General features: G+C 39.5%; 1 protein-coding gene and 1 pseudogene across 1 annotated transcript in view; both read left to right on the forward strand.

Annotated features, from left to right (window-relative positions):
• Positions 1-21,308, forward strand: part of GGT1 (gamma-glutamyltransferase 1) — a gene marked incomplete in the record, with an annotated part of 1,527,627 nt that overhangs the window by 820,318 nt on the left and 686,001 nt on the right.
• LOC122800588 lies at positions 1,120-1,220 on the forward strand (annotated as a pseudogene).

Here is a 21,308-nt window from a genome sequence, read left to right on the forward strand (position 1 = left end):
GACAAACCTCATGGCACGAGCCACGAGTTCTACATGCATTAGCTAGGTTATCAGATCCAATTACATATCAGTTTGGTTTTGTATAAAAAAATAAATTCTCCACATTCCATCAGACTGAAAGAGCTATCACTGGGCCTCTTCTATATGCAGAGCTGATAAACAGAAGTCTCATAGCCATCGTCGGGGGAAAAATAACCTGCAGTGCTAGTGATATGATCATAACTAGCTTAACTCCCTTCCCAAAAACTGTGAAAGCAAATGTTGCAGAATGAGCTAGCCATTCTCTCCCCGTGGCTTTTAGAAAAGCAGTTAACTAGGAACACAAGCAAAACTAAGGCCATACTGCTGCACATACGATCCAAGTTACACCATCACTTATATGGTTGGCACCCTTTAACCTCAATAAGGGTGCCATCTTATGCTTTCTGAACTCCTGCCTTCCATAAGTGACCCAGTCTGATTTGAACACACAGATTCCTTACACAACTTGAAACCAAATCTGGTGATTCATTGTACATGCTCTCAGGTCACATCATTGCTGTACTATGAGGGATGCTGCTTTCGGTCTTGCATCAGATCATCAACATTACAGCCACCCTTATCTATCACATTCTCAACATCCTAAGTGCCCAGCTCTCAAATTCTCCCTGCCTGATTATATTCGTTCAAGACCCCACCACTCAAACTGTCAAAATCCTGATACCCTTAAAAGTACACAAGTCATCTTTTTACCAGCAACCACAGAGTATTGTCCTTCAATCCTCCAACCTTGAATAACATCCTTTACCACATTTTGAATACTTCCACCAAAGCCTCGTTCAAAATAGATCTAAATAAATACCTCTGTAAACTTTCAAGCTTGAGTGACAGATGTGGGGACACATGAACAAACTTACATTCCATTTATACTTCCTTCAACTATATCTTAATTCTTGCTACCTAGTTAGTAACAGTTTTATAAGAACTTGAAAGTAATTTTAACTTATTAGTTAGTTTTGATAACTAGTTATTACCATACTGCTGCTAGTTAAAGGAAATTTAAACAGAAGGACTGTAATGATCTGTAATGATCTGGTCACGACAACACTATATTGTAAACGGAGTTTATCTAAGGTAATCTTGCTTCAGTAGCACATATACTAAAATTGAAACGATAGAGAAGATTAGCGTGGCCCCTGCAGAAGGATGGCATGCAAATTGGTGAAGCGTTCCATATTTTAGGGGGTTGGGGTAACACCTTTGAAAGGGAAATTGTCTAGACTTAAAATGGGCCACAAGGGCAGTTAGCTTAATACTTTCCTATGAACCAAATTATATTGCAATGCGGAATTTTACAAATGTGAGCTCACAACATTAGCAGTTTCAAAGGTTTTTCACCCCAGTTCACAATATCAGTGCATCGCCACATCACTTTCTGAATGTTATAGTCCTTATTATACAAAACAATGGTTAAGGTATTATCTGTTCCTTAAAACAATGGTTAAGGTATTATCTGTTCCTTAATGGTAAATATCCTTGGCACATGGGCACCTGAAGGCAGGTGCAAGGGGGTGCACTTGCCCCCCCCCCCCCGGATTTTGACTTCAAAATAATTTGAACCTGTGAATACATGTGGTTCCCCATTCACATCTCACAACAGTGTGCCATTTGGCGGAAGAATACTAATTTAGACGGAAATAATTGTATGCCATGTAATAGTGTCCATTTAAGTTACGATTCTTTTAAGATTGACCCATTCCAGCTGCTGGATTCCTTTCCTTCCCAAAGAGAACATCACTTGAGCCGTGAGCGATGACTTAGCTGTAGAGGGTAGTGGGAACGAGACTGCAAGGGTTGGTCGATTTCTTGATATCGTCTGCTCACTTCTGAAGCTGATAGGATAGGATCAGCTAGATAGGAAAAAACAAAATGACATTTTTAACTGCGGGTGTTTGAGGGAGAAGCATTTCCATCTAAAGAAATCATATGTTTCATCCTTGCTTTGTGACTTTAATGCATTACCAGAAGTAACTGCAGTTATTACCATAAATACAGGGCTTGTTATGGTGATTTACCCCTGATGATAATGGAGAACACTAGTGTTTTGCCCCCCTGATGATAATGGAGAACACTAGTGTTTTGCCCCCCTGATGATAATGGAGAACACTAGTGTTTTGCCCCCCTGATGATAATGGAGAACACTAGTGTTTTGCCCCCCTGATGATAATGGAGAACACTAGTGTTTTGCATGACAGTTACCTCTGCAGTGCATGCTGCTTCCTTAACATTTTAAATAAAGGCTGCCAGACAGAAAATTTAAGTTAGCCATTCGAATGTTATATTATCAGAAAACTCATTTGTCATGTTTCTTGGTGTTAACACAGTATAAAATAACAGTTTAAGTGATAATGCCTTTGCAAAGTTTGTTGATTACATCTGTTCTTCTACCCTCAACCCATTTTTGCACATGGGGTCAAGATGTTACTTCAGCAGTGATAATATCCAGCACCGATGTTTTTGGATGGGTTAAGCTAATCTATAGCCAAATGGGATTGGTTATTTCAAGCAGAAAAAGTGAAATTGGATAGGCTTAAAACAGCGTGCAAGGACCGTTAGCCTACTACATACCTATGAACCTACAAACAACCAATCTTTATACTCATGGTACACCATATCTTGCCCAAGGACAACTAAACCAGGTTTCACATTCTTCAGTCATGCATATAGCTATTTAATGTCACTTCAGGGAAGGAGGAGGCTGGGAATACCATCAGCAAAATAACTGTCAGAAATTATAATTGTAAACAGTGTGCAAAAGAATTAGGCATTAGTAAGAATAGGCACATATCACCATACCAACAGTCAATAATTATGTATTACCCCTAATCAGAATAACTGAGATCATACCATAGATAATTTGAGGAATATTTGGATAGTTTATCTATATTAAGAATGAGTTTTCCTGAGTAAATGTGAAAAAAAAAAAAGTCTGAGACCCTCACAGGAATGTCTGTACATGTACAAGGTAGTGCTGACTAAACAGGAAGGCGTTCTGGAATATGCTTCTCACAACAGCAAGTTTATCATAGGAATAAAAGTGTGACTACTCTACCTAGCTTGGATTTGTGGTGCTGTAGTGTCCCGCATAGTGTCAGTGTTACTTATCTGAAACATGCCAAGCTGGTTATCTAATGTAAATTTTTTTTGTTCATTGATGATAGGAGGCAACAGGATAAGATAATGTATGCTATACATTGTATATAATAAGTTTAAAGGTATGAATATAGATCCTGCCCTTTTGTACTCCTGATTAGAGTGAAAGACCATACATATCGTACCTCTCAATTGTCCAGATATTCACAGAATGTCCATATTTTTGCCTCGCATGTTTGTTCTGTTCCTTATAAAATTTGTGGTTTTCAGGCAAATTACTGAGGATTGACGTCACTAAATAATGATACACACTTGAATTTCAGACTTTATATCCTTCAGAAAATGCCTAGTAACACTAAACATGTTATTCTAACAACTCTCTATGTTTATAAGAACAGTATTTAAAATCTGCCCCTATTGTTGGGCCTTTGTTGCCCCATTATTTTACGCTTTGTCCAAACTTTTTGTCCTAAGAGGTTGAGAGATATGATGTGGATCTTGAAAGAGAATACATTGTTTATATACCTAAAAAAAAGACACATGACAGTTCATCTGTGAGCTATTTATGGTATCCATCCACTTATCTTTTCCATGTGTTAATACTTACAAAAAAAAAAAAAAAAAAGCTTAGGAACGCGAAGTAATTTACTGGTTTACAGTGCCTTCAAAAGTCATAAAAACATTTCACATTCTCACAGAGACAGTGGGCAGAAAAAGTTTTATCTTCTGCTGCTGATTTTTTGAGGGTAGACACTGTCCATTATTTTCAGAATGTAATGGCAGTGCCCCATTCATGACAGTTGGGATAAATAACATATATTTGATGGGTTCATATTATATGCATGAAAACTGAATCGCGCGAACACGTATTGAGCGACACAAAGAGCGAATATTCACAATATCAAAGGTATGAACAGATACCGCCATAGAGAATTCTTTCCTTTGCTTCAATGGACTGCAATCTCAGAGTTGGTATATTTAAGTGGGGGGCTTGCCCCTGCATACAACAGTCAGTGACAGTATTTGTTTGCTGGTTTTGTCGTGTTTGGGATTCGATGCTTTGGGCTTTCACCCTTTACGTGTTGCTTAATACATGTTCACGCAATTCAGTTTTCGTGCATATAATATGAACTCGTATTTGATATTAAACATGGAAACAAACTTTATCAAGCCACATGACTGAAGTACATTTGATTATAAAGAGCAGGCTAAATACACAAAAAATCAGCACCAATTTCTGTAATGGAGACAAGGGCTTCATATAACCTCTGTGATTATATATACACTCCCTCCATCCCCTAAATATTGCAAAAGTTCAATATTATGGTTCCGTTGAGGTCTTATTTTATAACACTATAAATCCAGAGACACCATCAGTTTCTGTACTACACTGTGTAATACAGCAGGAGTTCTTATTTATCCACATGTAAACAGATGTACCCTGGAGCTCTGGCCTCTGGGTTTGCACCCCCCTGCAAAAAATGCTGCTGGCACCTATGCCTTGGGACCTTTTTACCAGTAAACAACTGTTGTATACTATTATCTGTTAGATAAAAGCTGACTGTCTTCATATTATGGAGTCCATAGTGTAATCAATGCCCTGCATACCAAGCAGTGATACACACTCGTCGAATGTAATCAGTGCCCTACATACCAAGCAGTGATACACACTTGTCGAATGCAATCTCTTTTCTGCTATCTGCTTTATCAACTATTGTAAGACTTATGACAGAAAGTGAAAAATCTCAACACCATCACTACACACACACACACACACACACACACACACACACACACATGCACATACACGCACACTCACTGATTTATATTGACAGATTCTGCATTACTCTCTACATCATTTAGATTTGTAAAAGTTAGTTCAGAAGTTAAGTACAACTATACCCTAAGCACTCTTCCTAAAATCTATTCTGCTCCCTGCAAAATGACCCCTACACTGCTGCATATAAAATATGGCAATGCTGCGTCTCTCCTGTGATATTTCTGTGTTACTCATCCATACCTCTCAACCTCTTAGCACAAGAAATCTGGACAAAGCCTAAAATAATGGGGGACAAGGGCCCAAAAAATGCAGACAATTTTTGAATATTGCTCTCGTAAGCTTAGAAAGTTGCTAAAAATAACAGGATTCATGTTAACGGATTTTCTAAAGGATTTAAACTCAAACTCAAATGTATGTCATTTTTTACGGACTTCAGTCCTCGGGGATTTGCCATAAAACCACAAATTTTATGTAGAACTGAGCAAAATTATGAGGTAAAAATATGGACAGTTGAAAGGTATGCACTCATCTTTCTCAGTACATGTTGGGTTTAAATGACATCTAACAATATTTTCTTTAGGAATTTCTCCCCGTGTCTCTTACACCACATTAGCCATCATATTTTAAAGTTATTGGCTGTAAAAGCTCAACATCAAAATGCTTGCAGGACTTCATTCTTTTCTTACACTAGGATCATAAACCTGCTAGGGAATAAGATCCCTTTTACTGAGTGGTGGCATTCACTGCTGGTTTTTTTTTACCTCCCAGAGGGCCCTTAAATTTATTGAATCTTTAAATTCCTAGCTCTATTACTTTGTAGTGCCACAGAGCAGCCGAAGCTTAAACAGGGAATCATGAAAGAAGAGGAGGAGTCCCTGCAATGTATCCCTAGCTTTACAAAGAATCTAATTTAAGAACCGTTTTGTGAATGAAGAAACAATTTCTGTTACAGCACATCAAAAATATGAAAAAAAATGAAGACCAAAGTGTTTCACTGGAAGAAAACTTGCAGACACAATTTCTGTTACAGCACGTCAGAGGCCTCCAAAGCAGACACCCAAGCAACTGCAAACTCACAAACACATAAACAACAAAATCAGTGTGCAAAGCAGTCACTGCCCTTAAGGCCAAATACAACACCAAACATACTTGTCATAGGTGACTCCATAGTCAGACACACTGACGTCCCACTCACCAGGCTGAACAAGGAGAAGGTCACGGTAAGCTCGGGCGCTAGAATCCGCCACATAACACAAGCACTCCGGTCACTCCACGGCAAGTACAAGTATGACACAGTCATTGTCCATGCTGGTGTGAACGACCTGAGACGTACCTCCCTGGACTACAAGAAAAGAGACATAGAGGAGCTCTCTGATTATGTAGCCCAGGCAGATATGACCCTGACCCTGAGCAGTATCCTTCCTTCACCAAGAATGATGCCACAACATAGAGACAAGATGATCAGCTTTAACAATTGGCTTAATTTCTGGTGTCATTCAAAGGGGATCCAGTGCCTGTCTGCCTGGGATGACATGCTCGACAAGCCACACTGCTTCGCAAGGGACGGCTTGCACCTGTCACCCCTGGGATTCCGGATATTGGCTAAGGCTCTTGCCACCCCCATAGTGCCTTTTTTAGGCAAGGCTCAAATTCTAAACCTACCACCCTAGAAAACAAAAACGTGAAGAAACTAAGGGTAATGCTGCTCAATGCCAGGAGTCTAAATCTCAAAATGCACGCACTCGAGGCCCTTCTCAGTATGGAGAACATCGATGTCTGTGCTGTGACTGAAACCTGGTTCAAGGCTCCTGAGAGCACCCCGGCACTATCAGGTTTCATCTCAGATCATGCGTTCCGGCCCCAAAACCTGAACCACACCACAAAAGGAGGGGGTGTATCCATATTCATCAAGGATACCCACACCTCCAGGTTGGTGGCTACGCACGAAGCATCGGAAACCATCCAGGTGCAATTAACCATAGGCAAAACTGCTCTACAATTTGTAGCATGCTACAGGCCACCCTCTCAAACTCAGGAAACCCACACAGCCTTCCTGAAGACACTGGAGGGTATAAATGTATCACCAAACACCATCATATTGGGTGACTTCAACTACCCGAATATAGATTGGGAACATTACTCAAGCCCAAACTTTCTAGCCCAAAGGTTCCTGGAGTTCATAAATTCAAATGCCATGGAACAACTAGTCACCATCCCCACAAGAGGAGAAAATATACTAGATCTCATCATCACGAACATGGGGACAAAATGCTCCACACCGGAAGTATATCCCTCATTGGTGAGATCAGATCATAAACTAATCTCACTAGAAATCCACATCCCGCCCCCACCCCAAATAAAAAAGACCAGTGAAGAACTTCTCTAAAGCAAATTTCACACTACTCAAGACAGGTGTAGTATCCTTCAAAGCCCACGAGCCAATGGAAACCACAACGCAAGCTGCGGAAGCCCTTACAAATGCCTTCTATGAACACCTTCAGGACTGCATGGATCAGGCAATCCCAAATAAAACCAAGACTCTTTCCACCAAGGGCAAACGTCCAGTCTGGTGGACCCCAGCCATAAACAAACTTTAATAAGAGGAGAAAGCTATTACATGAAAATCCCAAAAAGGGAAGGCATCTTTGATCAGCACTAGCAAGAAACTACGATCCCTCATAAAATCATCCAAGGCCAACTTTGAGAAAAAAATTGCCATAGATTCAAAAGACAAATATAAGGCCTTCTTCAGCTATGTCAGAAACCTGGGTGGAAACTCCCAGATATGCTCAGAATTAGTCCAAAATGATACAAAAATCACTGAACCCACAGACATTGCCAACATACTGGCAGACAGGTTCAGCGCAAACTTCACCCCCCTCTCCCCCCCCAAAGGAGAGATAACTATCCCAACTGAGAGTAGCCTCCCAGACATCTCAAATGCGCAGGTGAAAGCTGCTCTCTCTAAAGCTAAAAACACAGCATCAATGGGACCGGATGGGGTCCCCAGCTGTGTGCTACATGAACTCAATGAAGAACTAAACCCGCACATAAGGCAGCTGTTTAATCTTAGCCTCACCACAGGATATGTGCCCAAGGAGTGGCGTACGGCAACTGTGGTCCCACTCCACAAAGGCGGTGCCTCTACGGACCCTGGTAATTACCACCCCATAAGCTTAACAAGCCTGGTCTGCAAAGCTATGGAGAGGATCATAATGGAACTCATAAACAAGGACATAGGGGACTTGCAGACCTTGGACCCAACCCAGTTTGGCTTTGTCAAGGGCAGATCTTGCCTTTTGAACTTGGTCGACTTCTTCGAAACAGTCACCAAGGCCATTGATGAGGGAAAGGCAGTCCATACAGCCTACCTTGACCTTGCAAAAGCTTTCGACACAATACCCCACTCGGGTATTATAGAGAAACTTACCAGCTTAAATGTAAACCCATATATCACAAGATGGGTTGCAAACTGGCTAAAGGACAGAACCCACAGGGTTAGAGTTGCTGGAGCCATGTCAAAGCCGGTTACAAGTGGAGTCCCACAGGGCTCAGTCCTTGGCCCCCTATTGTTCGGCATCTACTTCTCAGAAGTACAGGCAAACATAGGAGGACTATGGCTGACAAAGTTTGCGGATGACTGCAAACTGGGTGCCATAGTGGATAGTACATCGGACACAGACATCCTTCAGAGGGGTCTCACGGAAACTGATAGCTGGTGCCAGAGCCATGGCCTGAAGTTAAATGCAAAAAGTGTATAGTCATACCCTTCGGGAAAAACAAGGTAACCCCAAGCTACCATATAGGTGGCAACCCACTAAGCACAGAAGAGGTTATCAGGGACCTGGGGACCCAGGTTGACAGTGGCCTCTCATTTGACGCTCACGTTGCTAAAGTGGTTCGAAAGACCTTCTACATTGCCCACCTGATCATGAAGGGATTCACATCCAGATCAAGTGAGGTCATTGTTCCACTGTACTCTTCACTTATCAGACCAATGATAGAGTACAATGCCCCATTCGGGATGTATCTCACCCGACACCTGCAGCAATTGGAGAGACCCCAAAAGTTCCTCACCAAAAGGATAAAGGGACTCCAAAACCTGTCATATGCTGCCAGACTGAAGAAACTCCAACTCTATTCAGTTGCATACCGTCTGCTCAGAGGTGACCTGTGCCTGACATACAAGGCCATGACCAACCTGGAATTAATGGACATGCTCCACCTCAAAAAATCCAAATCCACCAAAACCACTAGAGCAAGAGACTTAAACCTTAGCACGGATATAAATAGGACATGCTGGAGGGATAGATTTATCACCCAGAGACTCCCCATGCTGTGGAATAAAATCCCGGTCCATGTGAGGCAGAGCACCTCGCTGGCTCTGTTCAAGAGAAATCTTGACCTGTGGATGGGAGATCGTAGGTTTACCCCGGGAATCATCTCTGTGTCACTACTGGACAGAGGCACAACAAACTAATGGGCACAGTATTTCTAACATAAGGGGCGGCGTAAGCCACATAACTTTGGGCTAGGCTTATAAATGCCCTAGGGCAGTTAGCCTAGTATAAACCTATGAACCTATGAACACTGTGACAATAGATTGTGAAAGTAATCTGTAGGCAAATGTACGTTTGTAATAAGTGAATGGAGAGAAGGTCCTGCAAGCAATGGTAGAGGATGATAAGCTCTTTTTTTCTCAGGACACACAGATGTAGTCTAGGAAAAAGAAGACATGGGCAAAACACCAAATCATGAGAGTGCAATACATCAGTTGTTTCAAGACCATCAGTTATCTAGACAGATTGGCGGCCCTATCCCTGTCTTCAGTCTCTTTTAAAGTCCTCTGTGTTGATCTTCTTGACTTGGCCAAAAGCTTTTGACACAATCCCACACTTGGGCATTACCAATAAACTTAGCAAACTGAATGAAACCCATTTATTGTAAGATGGGTTGTCAACTGGCTCACAAACCAGACACACACTAAAGTGGGTAACTACATCAACCAGCAGACCTGTTACCAGCGGGGTGCCACAGGGGTCTGTGCTGGGCCTCCTACTGTTTGGTATATACTTCTCAGACATCCAGGTCAAAACTAAGGGTCTGTGGCTGACCAAATTTGCAGAGGACTGCAAACTGGGTGCAATTATTGAATCCCCAAATGTTGTCAGTATACTTCAGGAGGGTCTTATACAGACCACCGACTTGTGTCTTATCACAGTCTCAAATTGAATGCCAAGAAGTGCATCATCATTCCCTTCAGCACAAACAATGTCCCTTTACACAATCAATCAATAACAATACCCCAAGTACCCATGAAGTGGTAAGGGACCTAGGATCACATGACTGCGGCCTTAACCTCAACTACTATGTGTCTACTGTAGTAAGGAAGGCTTTCTACATAGCACACTTATTAGTAAAGGCATTACGTTGAGAGCAAAAGAGGTTATAACCCATCTATACTTGGCAGTAATCCGGCCCACAGTTGAGTATAACACTGTTTGCCTGTGCCTTACAAAGCACCTGCAGCAATTGGAGAGACCTCTGTGGTCTCTAACTAAGATCATCAAGGGACTCCAGCACATGCTGTGCACAGACTGACTACAGTCCCGGTCACTATATTCTGTATTGTCTAGAATTCTTAAGGGAGACTTCTGCCTGGCTTACACAGCAATCTCAGATGCAAACCTAAATGAACTTTCTGCATGTCCGTAAATCAAACAGGACTAGGGCTACCTGTTCCAGGGACCTAAATATGGCCTTCAACTTAAATAGGACATGATGAAGGGACAGATTTATCTCCAAGTGACGGCCACATCTCTGAAATAGGCTACCTATTCATGTGAAACAGAGTGGGTCTATGACACTGTTCAAGAGGAATCTGGATGAGTGGATGGGGCACCGTAAATTCTTACCAGAAATAGCACCCACAACCATCTCAGACATGGGCAGCCTTTATTAAATGCAATCTTGGGTATTAACTAATATTTTTATGATATACATTGGGATGATTCAGAAAACAGAGTCTCCACTTGGATGGCAAGTGCAAAGGCTCAAAAAGACAGTCAACTGAACAAAACATAAGCCAGCACACAAAATGGGGAAAAAAAAGACTTTTAATAAGTCTTAACAGTTACAGACCAGTTTTGGCCAAAGGCCTTTATCAATGTCAAATGCAACTGTGATCATGAGTCTATTTATAGACAATAACAAAGCTGCCACTACCAATCAAATTGCACCTAAAAACTTTTCCCCAGTTTGTGTGCTGGCTTATGTTTTGTTCAATACATTGGGATGAAACAGCTAGGCTTGAAATGACCTTGGGGTTGATAGCCTAGTTATCTCCTATAATCTGTGTTTAGCCTTTTGAACCATAAGAAATTCAGTTTTCCTTGTGAACCATAAGAAATTCAGCTTTCCTTGTCTTTCTTTCTCTTTGCAGAAAGAAATGATTTCTTTGCTACCCAGTTAACGAACACACATCTTCCTCTTGGATTCATATTCCAAAGTAGACCCCTCCAATGCAACAAGCTTCTGCTACATGTCAAGCAGAGACTCACCCTGCCCCCATCAATGTAAACAGATAATTATATAGGAAGCCTCAGGTTATTCTCTCAGTCTGTCTCATCTTTTCCTATTTGTTAATGTAGTAACTTTTGAATATGGTAGACAGGACTGCCCAGAACTTACCTATGAAAAACTTATTTTGGATAGCAACTAAGTAAAAATTACCAAACATGTCTTACAGTGATGCAGGGCCAGGTTGTAAAGTGCTTCAGGATATAACAAACTATATGTCAGATACATTTAGAATGTCTACATGCAAAACGTCAAGCAACTTTTTCAGTAGTTGCCAGAGATCATGGCAGAGCTGAGGCCAAGGTTTTTTTGTTTCCCCACTGTGGTGTGATATCCAAACTGCTATCCATCCATCATCAACCCCATTTCCCATTTTTGTACATGGGGTGAGGGTGTCACTTCCGCAGTGACAATCATCTCGAGCCAATGTTTATACCGCCAGGTGGCTAGCCCTGCTGCGGTTTGTGGGCCATTCTATGTCCTTACATAGACAGGATTTATGGACAGAGTTGGCTTAACATATAATAATATTATGTACTAATTAATATATATAATATTATATAGAATATAATTATGGCTTAACATCTTATTATATTTCACTACTCCTAAAATGAATTTCAGTAACTGTACATGGCATCAACCTTACATTATATTATTTGAAACACCTGTCATACTCACTTACCTTGTTTCAAAACTAAATCTACTAACATATACGCATCTGACTCATCTCTTACTTCTGTTCTTTATGCTTTCTTATCCCCAACTGTTCTTATTCATTCTTGTCTCTGTGTTATCACTGTCACTTATGTATTTAAATATATCTTGGTCCACTGTATAAAGTACGATACATTACTATATATATATATATATAACTACCACTAATATAAACACTGTGAATTGTGTACAATAACAATTTATAAGGTTTTAAGATATTCTATCTATTGTAAGCCACTGTAATATGTTCTTCCTATTTTTTATAATTTTGTATTGCTTATGTTGTAGCGTTTCTCCCCAGGCATCCACTGAAAATGGGCAGCCTGCCCAGTCAGACTTTCCCAGTAAACAAATGTAAAATAAATAAGTTATGTCTTAACATAATGTTACATCTGTGTTGTTGAGCTTCATCTAATCTAATACACTTGTGGGGTTACTGCTATTGGCGGATTTGAGGTTTAGCTGACCTCTGTTTTGCAAACACTGTTTGATGGACAAAACAGATGGTTTACATTTGTGCGAGGTCGACCTCTCCCTGGAATGGGGAATTTGTCATTTCATTGGTAATTGTGGAGTTAGTATGTATAATTAATAGGGTATTTGGGGGTGCAGGGGCTACTCTTGCAAAAAAACAAGTTTGCATGGTTCAAATTTCAAGTGTTCACATTAGAGTTTTTGATGTTAACTTGCCAACATTAGTGCCATCTACAAAATGTTAATCTGACCTGAATCACTAGCGCTATACATATATATATATATATATATATATATATATATATATATATATATATATATATATATATATATATATATATATATATATATATATATCCCTGAACATTTATGGAAGTTATACATACATTGGTTTCATTGATATGGAAGTTAATGAACAGGTTAGCTTCTACACAATTCATTTAGAATTTCTAACAAGGTCACTATTGGTGGCAGTGTGACTTTGGTAAGAGAATATCCAACATCAGTAAACATTACATCTCCACCTCTTAGGTGTGGGGACTCTTTTCTCCTGTGCTTGTTCTGTGATAATTTGAAGGATCCAGATTAAGTCTTGCAAGACTTGGGTTCCTTACTTAGGAAGATAGGGAAATAAGAGGTTATGTGCGGTCAGCTTCTTGACTTTATCTTGACTTTTTGAATCTATTTTTAAGAAAAGCAGTGTTTACAATCCACCCCTCCATTCTTTAATAGCTACATTTGAAAAGGTGGTTAAAGAAGATATTTATAGATTATAGACTGATAACAAGAAGTTTTATTATAATTTTAATTAAAAAGAGAGGGATTTGCTTCACAAATTAAGGCAAGATAAGAGTATTCGTATAATGACCCTGGACAAGGGGGGTGGCATAGTTATTTTTAATACAGAAGAATATAACAATATTATGCAAACTATTTTGTTTAATGAGGAAAATTATTTACACATATCCAAAAATCAGATCAAGATTTCCTATCCACGTAGAATATATTTTGGAACAGAGGAGTAGTCAAGAGACATACAATTTCCTTTTGAATTCTTTTCCTAAGATACCTGGATTTTTCAGATACCCCACAATGACGTTTTGGTGCTCCCTTTTAGGCCTATAGTAGCGGCAGGAGGGTTGAAGACACATAGTTTGGCAGTATTTGCGGATAAAATGGTCAAACATGTTGTGGAGGGAGCTGCTCATCTTATACAAGATTCCTGGGAATTCCTAAGTCAAATCAAATCTGACCTTTGGTCCCCAGATGTTATCTTTCTGACTATTGATGTTCAAGAGTTGTTTTCTTGTATTCCCATGAGAGGAGGATTTGAATACTTTGAAGAAACTTTATTTGCTGCTCCAACTTGACCCCTGAAAATGTTAAGCTTGTTTGTGAAATGATGGCCTTAGTTTTGGATAATAATTATATATTTTTTGAAGGCCAATATTATCAGCAAATTAAGGGAGTTGCAATGGGGGCAGCTTGTGCCCCTGTTTATGCTAACATTGTATTGTTGGAGTGGGAGATCCGAGTAAATATTCTACTGATACATTATTGTAGATTTCTAGACAATATTTTTATTTTAATGGAAAGGAAATAAGGACCAAATTCCAGGTTTCATTGATTATTTGAATAACACCACAAGTTTTTTGAAATTTACTTTTGATTTGCATGCCAAGGAAATTCACTATTTGGACACCACTATAATAAAAGATGAACAAGGTTTCAAATCAAAGATATATAGGAAAAAAACCTTTTGTAATTCATATCTTCATTTTACTAATCATCACCCCCTTTTTCAGAAAAAGAGTATTGTCAGGGGGCAAGCCCGAATGACTTCTCATAAGGAGGACGTTGTTCAGGAATTTAAACATTTAGCCAATATGTTTGTGGAGAGGGGGTATCCTACTGAATTTGTAGAAAGCATTTTGGCAAAGGTTCTTGAGCAATGGGGTTTGAAATACAAGCCTATTTTAGGCATTGATTTTACGAAAATTCAGAATGCTGGGAACAAGAAAGGTGAAGTTAAAGATAATTTTACTCAGGCATGTATTATACAATACAGTTCTTTGTACAGTGAAATAAAAAATATTCTTAAGAATTGGAATATTTTTAAAGTTGACCATGATATTTTTCGGGTAGTTTGTGATCAGCCCTTGTTTTCTACTAAAGTTGGGCGTAATTTGAAGGGAACTTTGGAGGGTAGTGTAACAAGAGGGAATGGCAGGAGGCATGAATTTACTAGAGCCTGTGGGCATTGTGCACAATGTAGTTACATCTTGCAGGTAGAAAATTTGGTTTTAAATAATAGGACTAAAATAAATACAGTATTTTTTAAAAAAGGTAACTGCTTTACTAAGCAGTTAGTATATTTGGCTAGGTGTAATACATGCACAGGATTTTATATTGGGAAGAAGGAGAGAGCCTTTAAGTCCAGGATTTATGAACATCTTTACGAAATAAAAAATGAAAAAAGGCAACTAATGCCCTGTATAGGCATAGTAGAACATGCACAGGTTTTAAATTTGGCATTTTAGATGTCATTCAATCAAACCTTAGGGGAGGGGATTGGAAAAATATTTTAAATAAAAAAGAGCTTATGTGGCAACTTAGGCTAGCCTTCCTCTAGGGTTGAATGATTTTATATCTATTACACCAGCCTTGAAAGAAAAGGCTGGGAAAATAAGAACAGCAAAGTATTGGGTATAAAGTGGATTTATTTTCCTATTTTGGCTATTCTTGAAGTTGAATTTTAATATAAAAATTATTTTTAAGCAAGCGTTTTTAAAGAAAGTCTTTAAATGACTTTTTTCTTTAAATAAGAATGGTTCTTAGTAAAAGTAGTATTAATTACTAATTAATTAATTTATTAATAAGGTTTTAAGTGATTGGTGTGTCTTAACCTATCAAGTTAAGCTGATGTGTATTTAAGACTTTGGCCACCTGTACCTATTGTTCTGATGAAGTCAAACTTTTTTTGATGAAAGCGCTCAACCTGTTATACTGTGAATAAAGGTGCATTTTCCATTTGCCCTGCTGGTGATTTTTGGTTTCAGTTTATGACTTTACATTGGTGTTTGCCTTATTTGGTTTTTAGTAGATTAAATATACCTTGTGTGCTGGGTAGTTTTTAAATCATGGAGTTTTTTCAGGGCCATGTGTAAAGGCACGTTTTGTTAGATTCACCTTCCTGCAAAACTCTCAAACTGCAGACACTGAAAATAGATACATAGGCCACAGAAAAGCTGGAACACCCAGCTAAAAATCTGGACATCTTTTTTATTATACAATTTGAATATCAAATAGCATATAACTTAACCCACTCCCAGTAGGGATGTGGGAGACTACTAACAAGCTTTAAAACACAGCAACAAAAATGATGGAAAAATATAAGCAAATCATCAAAGAGATGGTGTAAAATTTGTGGACTGTAATGAACTGTATTGTAAAATTCTATCAAACAAGGTAATTTATTTTTGCTTCTGAAAAAAGATAAATGTAAGACACGTGCTCTCTTTCTTTACATTAACTGGTGCCACTAGTGTGTTTGTCATGTATTTAGCACTGAAAAGCTGCAAAAATCACTTGTGATGAGTGGGATTCAGAATACTGTGTGGAGGGGCAATTCAAGCCTGAACACAGGGCGTATCTCCAAAAATAGATGCATCATGTGAAAGAATAATTCAAACATGAAAAGAGGTATTCTCATAGATAGGTACTAGGCTATTGGCCCTAGGGCCTATATAAGCCTAGCCAAACAGTACCCTGGATTTTGCCACCCAAGAAAATTATTTTCCTGTGCCCCTGTCAAGCAGAGCCACAGAAGTGATCTCCTGGGTGAATTTCCCATTTCCCATCCAGTCATCAAGATTTTTCTTGAATAGTGCTAATGAGGAGCTTTATTTGATATAGATAGGTAGTTTGTTCCAGAGTATGGGAAGTCTCTGGGACAGGAATCTATCCCTCCAACATGTTTTGTTTATTGTGGTGACAAGGTTTAGGTCACTAGAGCATGTAGCTCAGAGGGATTGGGATTTCTTTACATGGAGCATGTCCAACAGCTCTGGATTTGACATAGCTTTGCATGTTAGGCAGAGATCGCCTCTGAGTAGGCGATATGCGAGAGTAAAGCTGGAGTTTTTTGAGACGGTCTGCATAGGGCATCTGTTTGTGGCCGGTAATCCTCTTTGTGAGGTATTTCTGTGGCCTTTGCAGTTGTTGTAGATGTCGTGTGATGTACATACCAAAAGGGACATTGTACTCTATAATGGGTCTAATGAGAGTGATGGGTAGAGGGGAACAATGACCTCTTTTTTCCTGGATGAGAAACCTTTTGTGATGGGGTGTGCCATGTAGAAGAATTTCCTAACTACTGTGGCGATGTGATTATCAAAGGAGAGACTACTGTCCACCTGTGGCCCAAGGTCTCACACTTTCGCTGTTAAGTAGACTACCGCCTATGTGGCAGTTCATGGGTACAGTGTTTTTACAAAAAGGGATGACAATGCACTTTTTGGCATTGAACTTGAGGCCATGGCTTTGACACCAGGCATCTGTCATGGTGAGGTCCTTTTGTAGGATGTCCACATCGTTAGGAGTTTTGATTATGGCTCCTAGTTTGCAGTAATCTGCAAACTTTGTTAGCCAAAGACTTTCTATATTAGCCTGTACTTCAGAGAAGTAGATACCAAACAGGAGAGGACCTAGGACTGAACCCTATGGTACTCCACTTGTCACTGGTCTGAAGTTGGATTTAGAGTCTGCTACTTACAGTGTGAGTTCTGTCAGTGAGCCAGTTGGCAACCCATCTTGTGACATAAGGATTTATACCTAGTTTAGTGAGTTTATCTATAATTCCAAAGTGGGGGATGGTGTTGAAAGGTTGGCGAGATCTAGATAGGCTGTGTGACCAACCTTACTCTCATCTACGCCTTTGGTGACCGCTTCAAAGAAGTCTATCATGTTTAGGAGACATGATCTGCCTTTTACAAACTTGAACTGGGTAGGGTCCAGAGTTAGAAGATTACCAATGTCATAGTTTTATAAGTTCCATGATGATACGTTCCATAGCCTTGCAGACAGGGCTTGTCAGGCTAATGGGGCAGTAGTTCCCGGGGTCCGTGGTGGCTCCCCCTTTGTGGAGTGGGATAACCATTGCTGTGTGCCATTCAGTGGGCACAAAGCCTGAGGTGAGGCTATGATTGAACATGGTACTTAGGTGGGGTGCCAGTTCATTCTATAGTTCATGTAGAATGCAGCCTGGGATGTTGTCAGGTCCCATGGATGCTGTGTTCTTGGCTTTGGAGAATGTATTTTTTACCTGTGCAGCCATGATTATAGTAACTTTGCATTCTTCCGGTATAGAGATGGGCCCTTTAGGGGATGAGAGATGGGTAAGGTTAGCACTGAACCTTTCTGCCAGGATGTTGGCAATATCAGTTGGTTCTGTATATTTAGTGCCATTGTGCTGTAACTCAGAGCAGATCTGAGTGTTGCCATTGAGATTCTTGACAACTATAGAATGCTTTGTGGTTTTGTGGTTGTCTTTAGAATCAATCAGTGGTGATTTTATTTTCGTAACTAGCTTTGGAGGATTTTAGGAGGGATCTCAGCTTCTTACGGAGGCTGACCATGGAAGTTCCTCCAGTCATGGGATTTTTACTCTTTTTTGCAACAGTTCCTTTCTTCTGTTGTAGAGTTTGTTTAATGCAGGAGACCACCAGATTGGCTTCATTTCTTTGGAGGATAGTCTTGGTTCTGTTAGAGATTGCATGATCCATGCACTCATGCAAGTGCTTATAAAGTGCAATTGTATAGGATTCAGCAGTCGTACCTCTATTGTCAGTCAGCATGGGTGCCGTGAAGTTTCCACTTCACTCTTAAAAAGCATGAAGTTGGCTTTGGAGAAATTTTTTACCGTTGTTTCCCTAATGGGGGTGGGGGGGATGTGGATGTCTAGGGTGATTTGCTTGTGGTTGGATCTGACCAACGAGGAATTGACCTCTGGTGTGGAATACCGGTTGCCCATGTTGGTAATGACCAGGTCTAGGATATTGCTGCCACTGGTGGGGGTGTGGATAAGTTGATCCAAGGCACTGGAATTTATGAATTCCAGAATACGTTCAGCACAAGACTTGGTACAGGAGTAGTTTTCACAGGTAATGGTGGGGTAGTTGAAAATCACCCATTATTAGGTTGTACCCTAATATTTTCCAGTGTATCATGAAATGAGGAGTGGGAATACTGGGGAATGGTGGGGGATCTGTAGCAAGCTACAATTTGGATTGCAGTCTTGCCCAGAGTTAGTTGCACTTGGATAATCTCGGATGTATTATGCTGAGCAACTAGCCTGGAGGTGTGGATATCCTTAATGAATATGGACACGCCTCCACCTTTAGTGCTTTGGTCCAGGTTAGGTGGCCGAAAGGTGTGGTATGAATTATAGCATGGTAATGCAGGGGTGCTCTCTGGAGCCTTGAACCAGGTCTCTGTCACTGCACAGATGTCGATATTCTCCATTTTAAGGAGTGCCTCGAGTGAGTGCATTTTGAGGTTTAGACTTCTAGCATTAAGTATCATTACCCTCAAATTTTGCTTGCTTGTACCTGGTACGGTGGTGAATTTGTCATTTGAATCTTGCCTAAAGAAGGAACTATAGGGGTGGCAAGAGCCTTAGCCAGTATCCGGAATCCTAAGGGCAACAGGTGCAGGCCATCTCTGGCAAAGCATCGTGGTTTGTTGATCATGTCATCCCAGGCAGACAGATACTGGATCCCCTTAGAATGACACCAGAAGCTTAGCCAATGGGGGGCGTGGCCAAGATGTCAGAGAGATAACAGCACTTTTTTGATGCTCTGCTTACCAGACATTTCTCTGACAGGAAATTTTCTTAATATTATTTTAAAAACATCTAAGTTTTCTTTCACCTATATATTTAGATACAGTAGATAATTTTTTTCTACAAATATTTCAATTTTGGTGAATAGAAAGTGAATTACATCCTGTCAGAAGTACAGGAGCTGAATATAACAGACTCTCTCAGCCATGAATCATTCAAAAGCCTCTCTCCAGGAAACTTCCATGAAGAAAGAATTACAAACAATAATATCCAGTATTCAAGATCTTTCCATGAAAATGGACAATTTAGAAAAAATCATGGAAAACATGAAGAAAGAAAATAGAAAGCAGATTGAAGAATTCAAGGAGATAATTACAGGACACAGATAACAGAAACTGAAGAATCTCAATGAAATAGACGGAAGACAGCATGAAAATGATAGCCAGATTGACTTCTTACTAAAGCAAAACACCGCACTTTCAGATAAAGTGGAGGACCTAGAATCAAGGTCACGAAGAAATAATATTAGAATATACGGCATATCTGAAAAAATGGGAGGAAATAACACAATACAGTTCTTGAATGACTTGTTGCCTAAGACACTAAACCTACCTGAATCTCTCTCTTTTGGAATAGAGAGAGCTCACAGGTCATTGTCAAATATGTCTGTGTCAAAAAATCCAAATGCTTCAAGATCCATTATTGTAAAATTTTTATCATCTCAAGACAAGGACTTAATCCCGAGAACAGCGTGGGCAGGTAATCCTATACAAATTAATGGTCGAAACATAAGATTTGACAATGACTATACCTCTACTATAATAACTAAAAGAAAAGCCTGCATTCCTCTCATTAAAAATCTGAAGAAAGCTGAAATTAAAGCACAAATCATTTTTCCTGCCAGAATTAAAATACATCTATCTGAAGGAATAAAAATATTTAATAATCTTGATGACGCCTTTGAATATGTGAAAAAGAATAAGATTTTGGAAAACACTGAAGATATGGACATCTCAGTACCTAGTTTAAAAAGGCAGGCAACAAATGGAAAAATGTTATCAATTGATAAAACAAGCAAGAAGCTTAAGGGTAAATAATACAAATGAAGCTCTTCCACAATCCCTTCAAATCCCAAAATTTTCGTGCTACAAATCACCTACAATCAGGGAAAAACATACATGTTAAGGTAAAAATCATTTAATATTTATTAAGTATGCTTATTTATTTATTTTTAAATTTATTTGCTGTTTAAAAGCCTTTAATACAAATACGCTAGAATGTTAAACATAGATGTTAAAATTCTAAATCTTCCCTTGACAGAGTGTATTATTAGTTGACAACTACATAGGGGCAATGTAGCAATACCATAGAAATATTGGTTAAAACAAGAACCCCCTTAATACCAGATACTGTATGTGTATTAGATTATGATGATATAGATCGCTCCGATAAGTGAAATGAAGGCTCCCCATCTCAGTGCAATTAAATGAAAGTGTAGCCCCTTTTTGCATCAGCGGGCTTTCTCTCCTGTTAAATGTCATGTTATTCTTGGGTCCTTTTAGAGCTAACAGATATAACTTAATGTGACTTGTACTAAACAGTTTAAAAGGTATTGGAAATTGTTCTTTATCATAATAAGAGAAGATGGTTTTCTTTCTAAGAATCCGTCATGACATGTAAAAATGCATTCATACCCTTGAGAGGTTTGTCTCTTTACTAAATGTGGTTTGTGGGTGCATCTGCTGATGGAGAGGGAAAAGGAGATGTATTTTCTGATGAAAGCTGGTG

Source organism: Protopterus annectens, chromosome 4.part0, assembly GCF_019279795.1.
Source record: "Protopterus annectens isolate FY-2018-M chromosome 4.part0, PAN1.0, whole genome shotgun sequence".
Taxonomy (NCBI): Eukaryota; Metazoa; Chordata; order Ceratodontiformes; family Protopteridae; genus Protopterus; species Protopterus annectens.